Genomic DNA, 14,177 nt, shown 5'->3' with positions numbered 1-14,177 from the left:
AACAGGCATCTCTGCCTTGTGCCTTAGTGCAGCTGGAAGTACTCAGAACTGGTGGTGTTGGACCGTATGCTCGCCTTGGGGATGTTGTACAAGAGATTCACCCATGAGGTGAATGCTGTCCCCAGCCCGAACCACTCTAGCACCTCATCTAGGGTGACACGGTAGCACAGTGGTTAGCACAGTTGCTTCACAACTCCAGGGTCCCAGGTTCGATTCTCGTCTTGGGTCGCTGTGGAGTTTGCACTCTTTTCCCGTGTCTGTGTGGGTTTCCTCTGGGTGCTCTGGTTTTCTCCTGCAGTCCAAAGATGTGCAGGCCAGGTGGATTGGCCATGCTAAATTGCCCTTGGTGTTCAAAAAAGGTTGGGTGGGGTTATGGGGATAGGGTGGAGATGTGGGCCTAGGTAGGGTGCTTTTTCCAAGGGCTGGTGTAGACTCCATGGGCCAAGTGGCCTCCTGCATTGTAAAGTTTATGATTTTCAGTGAGGTAATTCTACTCTATTCCATTGAAGGCCTTTTCTGCGTCCAGGGAGTGATCACCTCTGGTGTTCTCTGAAGGTGGAGGTGGGTCTCCTAGGCGACTGTTGCAAAATATTGAGGGCAACGGTGGAGGAGCAGGGGAACACCTCAAGAGGGCAGAACCTGCAAAGAGTGGGCCTGCCTGAAGGAGTGGAGGCTGTGAGTGCCACGAGATACGTCTCAAAGATACTGACGGGGCTGGAGGCGGAGGGGGTGCTAAGATAAGGCCCCTGAAGTGGACAGAGCACACAAGTCCCAGAGGCAGAAGCCTAGAAGTGGGGAGCCACCGTGGGCGGTGATTGTGGGACTCCAGAAATTTGTATCGAAAAATATGATCTTGCATTGGGCCAGGGAGAAACACCTGTGAATGGAAGGGGAACAATGTCTGAATATACCATGACATTGGAGCCTAGTTGGTGAAACGACCGGCAGGGTTCAACAAGTCCAAGGAGGTGCTGTATCCGTGGGGCTTAGGTTTGGGGTGCTCTACCCAGCAACATTATGGGTGACATTTGAAGGCCAGGAATATTATTTCAAAGCTCCAGAAGCAGACGAGGACATCATCAAGAAGCATAAACTGGGGAAGAACTGAGCGGCCACTGTTGGGGAACTGGGGTGCTGGCATTTTGTAACGGTTGGGAATACATTTGAAGTAGGGATTGGTGGTTTTCCGTTCCCTCTGGTTTGGAGGGGGTCCTTTTTTTGGGTTTGCTGTTGACTGTTGGGATTGTAAGGGCTGGTCGGGGTGAAACGTTTATGTGACGATAGTTCCCACTCTCTCTCTCTCTCTTCCCCCCCCCCCCCCCCCTCCTGTTTTATGGGGCTGTTTGTGTTTAGCGTTTGTTTGCTTTCAGGGAGGTGACCTGGAGTTCAGGGGGAGTCTTTGTTTGGGTGTGAGAGGGTAAGGTCAGCAGGGAGCCTTTTTCCCTGAGCAGAGGAGTGGGGTGGGGGTAGTGGAGATCATTGGGAGGAGTCTTTGGGCAGGGGCTGCCACGCTAGCAAGTAACGCTGGTGAATGGAAGTTAAGGCCAAGAGAGGTGACTGTTGGGGTGGGGAGGGGAAGTACAACCTCAAACACACCATTGTTTGCAACAAACTGCCCAGCCTTCAGGAGAACAGCGACCGCGTCACTAACGGCGCGGTTCACTTGTGCTTTTAAAAATCATGAAACCAGCGTCATGGCTGATGAGGGAGAGAGGACTTGGTGAGGAGCAGCTGTGGGCTGCTCGGCCGGACACTGGCCAGGGGCGGGGGGAGGGGGGGGGTGCGACAGGGGAACAGGCCGAGTGGCCAGGGTGACCCCCCTCCCCCACGGGACTGGGGCGATGCCCAGCCACAGACAGCTATTCCTGCGGCCTGCACGGCAGCCACCATGCTGTGCACCCACTGACCACCCACCTTGGTACCTGGTTCTGCAGAGTGACACCGGCCGTGTGGGTGCCCCACCCCTGCACCCCGACCTCCGCCATTCTCCCCTCAACCTGGCCATCACCTGCCGGCCGGACATCAGGCAGCCCACTGTGGACCCTATGGGGGCGCTGGGCGGGGGCCTCTGAGTGTACCATGGGCAGTGGCAGCCGACCGTACCACTGGCACAGGGAGCAGAGCCATAGGCCCCCACGGGGCTGACCACCAACGGGGCCAGGGGTGCAGATACGGAATGGGGAGGGCATGCAGGGGCCACCATGTCGACCATTGGAGCTGGTTGGACATGGGGTGGAAGCACCATGCTAACATGTCGGCCTTTCACCCTATGCAGACAATGGATATTGGAATTCAACCAGCTATGGTGGCCTCCCTGCTAGTTGCCGCAGCCCTGGGGGATGCACTGCGGCTGTACGAGCTGGAGCTGCTCAATGAGGAGGAGAAAGCTGCAACAGTGGAGCCTGCTGCAGAGGAACAGGAGGCATCCGCCCAGGATGGAGAACCAGCTGCCGCATGAGGCCTCGTGTACCGGCAGCGCCTGTCATTCGAGGACCAGCCGGACCGGGCATGCTATCGAAGACTCTGGCTGACCAGGGAGACGGTGTGGCATATCTGCCAGATCATGGCACACCTGGCACCACGGGAGTGTGGGAGGACACCTGCGCCCAGTGGCCATCAAGCTGGTGGTCACCCTGACCCCTGACCCTTTTCGCCACGGGGTCCTTGCAGGTGGGGTGGGATGGAGGGGGGGGATGCGGGGGGTTTCGGTTATGGCACTGGCTGGGGGGTGTTTCCAGTTGTGGCACTGGCTGGGGGGGCAGGAGGTGGGGGGGGGGGGGGATTCCAGGTGTGGCACTGGCTGGGGAGGAGGAGGGCTGGAGGCGTGGGGGGGGGGGGGGGGGGGGGGGCGTTTCCAGCTGTGGCGATAAAGATAATTATATTCAACTTGGAAATCGTGACTCAGCCTCCCACAGATGCTGCCAGATCTGCTGAGTGTTTCCAGCACTTTGTTTTTGGTGTTGATGGCCGTGTATTTCTTCATATCATGCGAGGTTTCAAATTGTCTGGTTAGACCGCATCAGCGAAGCTCATGTTGTGTCTCAATCTCCTTCATGAAAACAAATTCATAAACTAATCCAATTCTTCTCTGAACCTTCTGAATCTATTCAGTGCACTTTTGAAGGTTGGTGCCCAATATTCAATTAGAATGCATTGTGATTTTGCTTTACTGATTTGTACTCGCCTGCCCTTGACATGTAATCTTATGATCTTTATTGTCACAAGTAGGCTTACATTAACACTGCAATGAAGTTACTGTGAAAAGCCCCTAGTCGCCACATTCTGGCGCCAGTTCGGGTACACGGAGGGAGAATTCAGAATGTCCAATTCACCTAACAGCGCACCTTTTGGACTTGTGGGAGGAAACCGGAGCACCCGGAGGAAACCCACACAGACACGGGGAGAACGTGCAGACTCTGCACAGACAGTGATCCAAGCCGGGTGTCGAACCTGGGACCATGGCTCTGTGAAGCAATAGTGTTACCCACTGTGCCACCATGCCACCCTAAATCGATCGAGTGGAATTTGAACTTGTGCACCTCTGACTGGGAAGCGAGGGGGCTGCCACTGAGCCTAACCAACAGCCTTCTAGGATAGGTTAACAGAGTGTTTCAATGCGCACATATTGCATCATGCTTCCTGCTCAATTATTCATTACCTTATTCAGCCTTTTTAACAAAAACACATGATTCGCGCCACACTCGAGCAGCTTGCCCCTCGTTTGGTTGCCCTGGGAAAACCTAATCTCTGTAATCAGTGGAGTGCTCCTTTCAAATGCCTTCCGAGCACGTGCTCCAGACCAGTCCAGGGGATGGCCGCCAGAAAGACGTTGTGCAGAGTGAACCCTCAGCAAACCTTGATGGGGTCGAGGTTTCAAAATATCCAATTCACCTAACGGCACATCTTTCAGGACCTGTGGGAGGAAACCGGAGCACCCGGAGGAAACCCACATAGACACAGGGAGAACGTGCAGACCCTTGCCAGGAATCGAACCTGGGACTCTGGAGCTGTGAAGCAACAATGCTACCCACTGTGCTACCGTGCTGCCCACACTAGAGGAAGGATGTGATTGCCCTAGAGAGGGTGTAGAGGTGATTCACCAGAATGTAGCATGGGCTGGAGCATTTCAGCTATGAAGAGAGACTGGTTAGGCTGGGATTGTTCTTCTAATGGGAAGAGAAGGCTGAGGGGCGAACCTGATTGAAGTGTACAAAACTAGGGGTTGATAGGAAGAAACCTTGCCCCTTAGTTGTGCGGTTAATAACCAGGAGGATCAGATTTATGGCAATGTGCAGGAGATTTAGAGGGGGATTTGAAGAGAGACAGTTTTACCCAGAGGGTGGTAGCGTTGGGAACCCTCACAACACTGAAGAAGCATTTAGCTGAGCATTTGAAACACCAAAGCATACAAGCTGCTGCCACTTACGGTACCAAGGACCCGGGTTCGATCCCGCCCCCAGGCCACTGTCCGTGTAGAGTTTGCACATTCTCCCCAAATCCGAGTGGGTTTCACCCCCACAACCCAAAGATGTGCAGGCTAGGTGGATTGGCCATGTTAAATTGCCGTTTAATTGGAAAAAAATAATTGGGTACTCTAAACTAATTTTTTTTTTTAATAAGATGATAAAATGCATTGGCAAAGTAGACGTAAAGCAGATGCTTCCTCTTGTGGGACAATCTAGAATGAAAGGTCACAGATTTAGGATGAGGGTAGCAGATTCAAAACTGAGATCAGAAATTACTTCTCTCAAAGTGTTGCAAATCTGTGGAATTCACTACCTGAGTGTGGTGGATGCTGGGACCTCGAGTATTTTCTTTTTAAGTTTCTATAATTTATTTACTACGAAACTGAATATACAGAGGTAATCAGTACAGCAGAAGCCATGAGCCTGGAAGCAAATTTGCATTGAAACCCATCTGTACTCAATTTCTTGCAAACATGTGGTCTGTTCATCTAGTCTTCCCTCCATTTTTGAGGGCCGGTGGTGCCAATGGCAGACGAGTTTCACATGAGCCCAGTCTACGTTGCAACATAACTCCAAACTGCAACACAGAATGTTACTCGTCCCCAAACGGATAGCATTTCCATATTTGTCATTAGAGTCAGGGCCAGTTGTATGGTGAGCTTGTCTTGTTGCAATTTGAAGAATGCTCCGACCGGACAGTAAGAGCAAGTTCTTGGTTATGATTATGGAGAGCAGGCAGGAAAGTGGAGTTGAGGTCATGAGGAGATCAGCCATGCTCATATTGAATGGCAGAGCAGGCTCGAGGGGCTGAATTGCCTACCTGTTCTTATGTTTCCACTTCTGCCAAACTTTCACCAACCTGAAACTTTAACTGTTTCCCTCTTCCCCAATGCTACCGGACCTGAGTGTTTCCAGCATTATCTTCTTTTTAACTTCAGATTTCCAGCAACCCCAGTATCTTCCCCTTGTAATAGTGTTTTTATTAGTTGTGATTTGTCTTATTAGGAATAATTTCCTGAATGAGGGACTGTAGGTTGAATCATGACCAGATCTAACAGTTGTCTGAGCCATTTCACCAAGTTCATCCTATTTTAGTTTCCTGTATTGCAAAGATTAATTTATTTCAGAAGTGCTTAATTGTCTGCAAAGAGCTTTGGAGGTTGTGAAAGGCGCTGTGTGAATTCAAGTTTTTTTTATTCTGAATTAGATTTCACCCTAATTTATTTCACCTTTTTTTGTGAGCACTATCAAAGAACATCAACTAATAGTTGCAATGTTTTTATCATCACTCTAACTTCCTAAACTTTCTATTTCTGCCCACAAGAATTATTTTCAAACTTTTGTATGAAATATATGACTTGTCATTTACTTGTATTTTGTAAAAATCCGTTTGTTATAAAATGTTATTTTTTATTTTTTTTACATCGAATTTACAGTGCCGAAGGAGGCCATTCTGCCCATCGAGTCTGCACCGGCTCTTGGAAAGAGCACCCTACCCAAGGTCAACACCTCTACCCTATCCCCATAACCCAGTAACCCCACCCAACACTAAGGGCAATTTTGGACACTCAGGGCAATTTATCATGTCCAATCCACCTAACCTGCACATCTTTGGACTGTGGGAGGAAACCGGAGCACCCGGAGGAAACCCACGCACACACGGGGAGGATGTGCAGACTCCGCACAGACAGTGACCCAAGCCGGAATCGAACCTGGGACCCTGGAGCTGTGAAGCAATTGTGCTATCCACAATGCTACCGTGCTGCATCTTCTTATTTAAATTCATTGGTGACGTCATTAGTTCTTGCAAGCTGTGTATATTCATATTTAACCGTCGGGAGTTCTGATTCTTTTGGGTTCCTGCTATTTCAATGTTTTTGAGTCCACACTGTAATTTAAATTTTGCTATTTTTATATATTGAAAAAGATTAACTTTCACAACGCATTTCAACTACCTTTTTGTGGTCAAGTCACCATATTCAAACAGGACCTGTAGATGGGAAATAATTGCAAATAGGACTGAGTTTCTTGGTTATCTTGAAATGGAAAGTTTCACGGTTGCATATTTGTAGACAGGCCTTTACCATAGTGAGAAACCAGAGTCCAGAATTACAAACTGGCTCTCAATTTCATCTTTTGCCTTTCTTTCATTATTTTCCTTCCTCATGGTGTAGTGTTTACTTACTTAAGAAAAAACACAGTTTTAGTTTTCATTAAGGAAAATAAAACTTAAACTACATTGCAAGTCCATGAACCTCTGAAAGAAGGTTCTATATGTTCTATGGAATCCTTTTCCCAAAACTAGGGATATGTTTTGAAGTCACCTATGGGACAAGTCACACATTCTCAGCACTTTCTGTTTTGCTACATTTTGCAAGGGAACACAGCGGAGATTCCTGAATCATTGCTACAGAGATGCCTGATCTCTACTGAAAGCAAAATGCTGCAGAGTTGGGGAATCTGAAATAAAAACAGAAAATGCTGGATAAACTCAGCAGGTCTGTGGAGAGAAACCGAGGTAACGTTTCAGATCCAAATGACCCTGCAGCAGAACTGTTGGCCAGAATCCTCCGGCCGTCTCCGCCGTCCCGCTGACGCCAAAACCCCGTCGTGGATTTCCCGGAGGCTGGAGGTGCATAAACTGGAAAGATTCCGCTGCCAGGCAATGGCGGGCCATCTCCTCCAGGAAACATGCAGTGGGAGGCGCAGAAGACCCCGCCCGTTAACTCTGTTTCAGGACTTCCGGTGATGGTGATGTGCTGAGGGGGGGGACACATCAGGTGGCTGTCCTCCAGACCACAACCAAATAGGCACATTTGGCCGAATTTCACCTGAAAATCCTCAAATTTACCTCAACGGCAAGAAGAAAGCAACAACCACACAAAATGGCGGCAAACGGGAGCTCCAGGGATCAAAGGGACGGCCAATGTGCTGGAAAGGGCCATGAGGAGCAGGCAAACAAGCCGGCAGACTCAGGAGAGATGGTGTTCAACGACCCGAGCATCAGCCTCTACCCACATCCCTCCCCCAATCATCACCTGGAGACAGATGGAAGAGCTTCCTCATGATGGAGCTGGCCGCCATGAAAGAGGCGATCAGGATAGAAACGCAGGTGCAGTCAAAATGGCGGTGACAGAGGCGATGGTCATCTTGCAAAAGACAATCGACAGGCTGGGGAAGAAATGGAAGTGCAGGAGAGGACGATCCTCGACCTGGAAAAAGCCTCGACAGACCAGGACAACAGGATCCTGGAAGCAGAAGTGAAAAGGTCGGTGGTGGCCCAGGGGAGCATAAAGGGGAAAGTCGGGGACCAAGAAAATAGATCCCGAAGGCGAAATATTCGGATAGTGGGCCTAGTGGAAGGCATTGAGGGCAAAGACCTGGCGGGCTACATTGCTGGATAACATGGTCGGGAGAGAAAGCTCCCCCAACCTCCCAGAGCGCGACAGAGCACACAGGTCGCTAAGGCCAAAACCCAAAGCTGAGGGCGATCATCACAAAGCTGTACCGATATCAGGATCATGAGTGGATCCTGAGGTGGGCACGACAGGCAAAAAGGACACAAAATTTGAATTTACCAGGACATTGGGGCAGATCTGGCAAAATGCAGGGTTGAGTTTAACCAGGCGAAGTCGGCCTGTACAAGAACAGGGTGTGATTAAGTATGCTGTTCCCAGCAAGGCTCTGGGTCATGTACCAGAACAAAGAGCACTATTTCAACACCTCGGCAGAGGCGAATAAATTTGTTAGAATCAATGGTCTGGATAAGGGGCAGGTGAGGCAACGATGAAGGCTGATCACAGGAGGATCACAAAAGAAACAGCGACTCATTGGACAGTTACTATAGGTGGCACGGTAGTACAGTGGTTCGAACTGTTGCTTCACAGCACCATGGTCCCGGGTTCGATTCCCGGTTTGGGTCACTGTCTTTGCGGAGTCTGCATGTTCTTCCTGTTTCTGCTTGGGTTTCCTCCTGGCGCTCCGGTTTCCTCCCAAAAGTCCTGAAAGTGCTTGTTGGGTTAATTGGACATTCTGAATTCTCCCTCTGTGTGCCTGAGCAGGCACCCGAGTGTGGTGACTAGGGAATTTTCTCAGTAACTTCATTACAGTGTTAATGTAAGCCTACTTGTGACACTGATAAAGATTATTATTATGTCTAAAATTAGAAAGAAATAAAATAATGACCTTTTCTGGGGAAGGAACACCAGAGGTGATCGTCAACCCTGGACACAGAAAAGGCCTTCGACAGAATCGAGTGGAAATACCTCTTTGAGGTACTGGAACGGTTTGGGCTAGGTTCGTGGTTCACCTCATGGGTAAAACTCCTGTACAATGCCGCCAATGCGAGCATTCGGATCAACACCACCAGCTCTGAATACTATCAGCTGCACAAGATGCACAAGGCAGGAATGCCCACTGTCCCCATTCCTGTTCGTCCTAGTAATTGAACCCCTGGTGATCGCTCTGCGATATATGAAAAGCAAAGGCATCCAAAGAGGGGGCGGAGAGCACAGAGTGTCGCTCTATGCGGATGTCCTGCTCCTGTACGTCTCGGACCCACAGAATGGCCTGAAAGCAATTATGCAACTTCTGGAAGAGATTGGAATCTTCTCGGGCTATAAACCCAACCTGGGTAAGAGTGAGGCATTTCCGAACCTTCAGGGTTCGGGACAGAGCTGGAGGGACTACCATTCAAACTAGCCCAAAGCAAATTCCGCTACTTGGGGATCCAGATATCCCATGACTGGACACTGATCCACAAATGGGATCTTTTTTTCTTTTTTTAAATATAAATTTAGAGTACCCAATTAATTTTTTCCAATTAAGGGGCAATTTAGCGTGGCCAATCCACCTGGCCTGCACATCTTTGGGTTGTTGGGGCGAAGCCCACGCAAACACGGGGAGAATGTAAAAACTCCACACGGACAGTAACCCAGAGCCGGGATCGAACCTGGGACCTTGGCGCAGTGAGGCAACAGCGCTAACCCACTGCGCCATGTTGCCCTCGCACAACGTGGAATCTGACCAATATGACGGAGGAATCTACATAGATGGGATGCACTCCCGCTTTCCGGGGGACAGACCCGCGACTTTGGGCGAACTGATGGAAGACCTGGAACTACCGACGGGACAGGAGCTCTGGTACCTTTAAATTAAACTCTTTCTTCGCAAGGAAATGGCAAGGTACCCAGAGCCCCGAGAGACACATTATTAGAGGAACTAATAAACACGGACAATAAGGAGAGGGGGAACTATGGGAATATCTATGGACAGTTACTGGGTAGGGCAAGACTAACACTGGACAAAGCCAGACGCAAATGGGAAGAAGAACTGAGGATGGGTGTGGGTTGGGGAAACTAGAGCAAAACACTGAATAGGGCCAACTCCACCTCCTCCTGCGCCAGCCTAAACTTCTCATGCTCTGTTGAAAGTGGTGCACCTAACCAGAACTCGAATCAGCAGGTTCTTCCCAGAGGTGAAGGACAGATGTGAACGGTGCCAGGGAGGCCCGGCCAACCACGCCCACATGCTCTGGGCCTGCCCCAGACTTTTGTCAGGTTTTGGATAGCCTTCTTCGAGGTGATGTCGAAGGTTGTGGGGTGAGGGTGGAGCCTTGCCCAAGAGTGGCAGTCTTCAGGGCATCGGACCAGTTTTGAGACCAATAGTGACTCGAAAGGAGGGGTGGGGGGGAGAGGGATGGAGGGAAACAAGTGAGGACATACACAATAGAAAGAGGCAGAGGGGAAAGGAGAGAGAAGGGAACCCAAGGGGATCACAGAACGGAGCTCGGGGGAAAAGGGAGGAGGGGAGGGGAGGGGACATGAAGCCCCCCCCCCCCCCCCCCCCCCGACCTCGCAAAGACAACAACTAAAAACTGCGACAGAAAAGAGCAGAACACAGTATGAGGCGCCCAGGGCAGAAGTCAGCACTAAGAGGGAAAACAGGGAGGGGGGGGAAGGGAGGTGTGTGAGGTACACTGGCTGCAACTGGATGCAGCTTAGGTCAGAAAGATGCTCCAGACTTGAAGTTAGTTCAATCAGGTTTATTGAACTAATAGCACAGTTAGCACAGTTCTCTGTGAGTTTAACTCTCTGCTAACTTAAGTGTGGTTACTCTGTCTGACTGAACCAGACCAGCTCTTAGCCACGTGGTGGAGGTGTGAGATTGTAACAACACCCTTTACTGACTCTCTAGATGTTCATCAGTGGAAAGGGGCGGAGTGTGAGTGCCTCGTGTCTTTTATAGTCAGATCCCACCCCTGAGTGTCCTGCCCGCTTATTGGTCATGTCCTGTTCTCTGTGTCCATTAGCTGCTTGTCTGTATATTATTATGTGTGTGTGTGTGTGTGTGTGTGTGTGCCTGCATATCATGACAGGCGGGGATTGGAGAGAGGCAAACGGGGGGGACCATATGTAAAAATTTCTATAAATAAGAAACATTTTAAATACCAGGTACACCATAGATGAGCCATTACTCTGTAAAAACTGGAAAATACCAATAAATGTTTTTTTAAAAACTATTTCCCTCTCCACAGTGGTTGCCAGACCAGTTTATCCAACATTTTCTGTCTTATGCCTACCATGTCTCTAGAAGGGGCATTTGATAGCAATGAGAAGAAAGTGTACATTACAGTCCTCTGATTTCACCCTTCTCACTGTCCCCGGGCCCCACACTCCCAAGGGAACCTTTCTGTCAGGATGTCGTCAGGCGCAATTAAAAATATCAATTGTATGCACTGTATTACAGAAAGGACACCGAATGGTAGGGCAGAATTGTAAAGCAGTAACACAACCCGAGGTTTCATGTAACCGCTTTAGTCTGTCTTTTGTAATTATTAAAGCTGCACTACTTCCTTGTTCAACCAGAAATCTGCTGTTCTATTTTTGAGGAATTGTGTTCCTCCTCCAATTTAATTATATCTCATCTTGATTCTGCTGACTCACCCATGTTGCCACATAGACTTCTCGCTTATTTTTGGGGAGTAATAAACTTGAGATACATAATTTTTTTAATAAGCTGCTGGCATCTGGGATCCACGGTTAGGATAACAATAGAGCAATGTTATAAAACCATGTTAAATCTCCATTTGCTGCTGTTAGAACAGCCATTTCCAACCCTGCATGATTTAAAAATGGAAAAGAACTTGAAATGGCCTGCAACATGAAAAAAAGGCAGTTTAATATTTCATTATGGCCTTTCATTAAATCCCAATTCTAAAGTTTTAATGCAATTATTTCACTCCTGAAGCTACATCAGAATAATTTAAAATGATCAAGTCAACATTTCAATCCAAATCATCTCTTATCTGCCTGGGCATCCTTGAACGTTTGGGTGTACTAAGGATAATTACAGGAAATGCACCAGATAAACTGAAGTATTAACTTTCTCCAAACCATTTAAAAATAAATATCATGACTTCGGCAATCTTCTTCCCTTTCAATCATTTCTAACACTCTATGGCTGCAACAAATGCCCCTGTTTATCCAAGGTTAAATAAGAACCAGGAGCAGGAGTAGGCCATTTGGCCCCTTGAACCTGCTCGACCATTCAATAAGATCACAGCTGATCTTCTTGTGGACTCAGCTTCACGTATCTGCCTGCTCACTGGGACGTTTTATTCCTTTGCTGTTCAAAAATCTATCTACCTTTGCCTTAAAAATATTTAACGAGGTAGCCTCAACTGCTTCACTGGACAAAGAATTCCACAGATTCACAACCCTTTGGGTGAAGAAGTTCCTCCTCAACTCAGTCCTAAATCTGTTCCCCCTTATTTTGAGGCTCCCCCCCCCCCCCCCTCGTTCTAGTTTCACCCGTCAGTGGAAAAAACCTCTCTGCTTCCATCCTATCAATTCCCTTCATAATTTTATATATTTCCATAAGATCCCCCTCATTCTTCTAAATCCAATTGAGTATGATCCCAGTCTACTTAGTCTCTCCTCATCCGCTAATCCTCTCAACTCCGGAATCAACCTAGTGAATCTTCTCTGCACCCCCTCCAGTGCCAGTACACCCTTTCTCAAGTAAAGAGACCAAAACTGTACACAGTATATCAGGTGTGGCCTCACCAGCACCATGTACAGCGGCAACACAACCTTTTTTTTAGACTCCGTCCCTCTAGCAATGAAGGACATGATTCCATTTGCCTATATATTTACCTGCTGTACCTATAAATCAACATTTTGCGTTTCTTTTTAAAATAAATTTAAAGTCTCCCTTTTTTTTTTACAATTAAAAGGCATTATTAGCGTGGCCAATCCACCTAACCTGCACATCTTTGGTTTGTGGGGGTCAGACCCACACAGACATGAGGAGAATGTGCAAACTCCACACGGACAGTGACCTGGGGCCGGGATTGAACCTGGGTCCTCAGCACAATGAAGCAGCAATGCTAACTACTGGGCCACCGGGCCGCCCTTACTTTTTATGATTTATGCACAAGGACACCCAGGTCCCTCTGCACAGCAGCATGCTGCAATTTTTTACCATTTAAATAATAGTCCATTTTGCTGTTATTCCTACTAAAATGGATGGCCTCGCATTTACCAACATTGTACTCCATCTGCCTGATCCTTGCCTACTCTCTCAAACTATCTATATCCCTCTGCAAGCTTTCAGTGTCCTCTGCACACTTTGCTCTACCACTCATCTTAGTGTCATCTGCGAACTTTGACACATTACACTTGGTCCCCAACTCCAAATCATCTATGTAAATTGTAAACAAATGCGGACCCAGCACTGATCCCTGAGGCACACCACTAGACACTGACCGCCAACCAGAAAAACACCTATTTATCCCCATGCTTTGCTTTTTATTCATTAACCAATCCTCTTTCCATGCTAATACATTACCCGTAACTCCATGCACCTTTATCTTATGCAGCAGCTTTTTGTGCGGCACCTTATCGAATGCCTTCTGGAAAAGTTAGTCCCTTGCAACATAACTGATATCACATCATCTGTTTCTGCACCATACATTAATGCAGCCCCGTCTCCCACACCATTTTGAGCCTATCTCCTTGTTTCCATGCATGAGAAGACCTTTGTTCGGGGCATTTTTTTCATGCTGCTTGCTGCCATTAATTTTCCAAGTTGCCATTGAACAAGACTGGGTTGAATTGTGACATTCCCTGTGAGGAAATCCTGTGTCAACCCTTATGAGGATAACTTTAATATTGGCCAATGGTGTAAAATGAGTAACATTACGTTTCCTGGCTGTTGCACATAATAGCCGGCATTCTCCCTTCTGGGGACTAAGTCCCCACGCCGGCGCCAACGGGCCCCCAAGGTGAGGAATTCTCACCTGTCTCAGGGGCTAGGTGGACATCGGAAATGTTGCCGCTGCTCCAGCCGGTGCCAAAGGGACTGCGTGAGTTCGCACATGCGCCAATGAGCCGGCATGATCTCACGCATGCGCAGACCGGCCGGCGTGTTTTGGCGCATGCGCGGGGGGGGTTCTCTTCTCCATGCCGGCCATGGCGGAGCCCTACAGGTGCCGGCGTGGAAGGAATGAGTGCCCCCACGGCACAGGCCCACCCGCAGATCGGTGGGCCCCGATCGCAGGCGAGGCCACCATGGGGGCCCCCCCCGAGGTCGGGTCCAACCCCCCCCCCCCCGAGGACCGCCCCAGCCGACCTACCTGCCAGGCGCCACCATGCGGGACCACGCGTAACCCACGCCTGCGGGACTGGCCGAAAACGGATGGCCGCTCGG

This window comes from Scyliorhinus canicula, chromosome 16, assembly GCF_902713615.1.
Source record: "Scyliorhinus canicula chromosome 16, sScyCan1.1, whole genome shotgun sequence".
Lineage (NCBI taxonomy): Eukaryota > Metazoa > Chordata > Chondrichthyes > Carcharhiniformes > Scyliorhinidae > Scyliorhinus > Scyliorhinus canicula.
Note: the sequence above shows the minus strand (reverse complement) of the source record.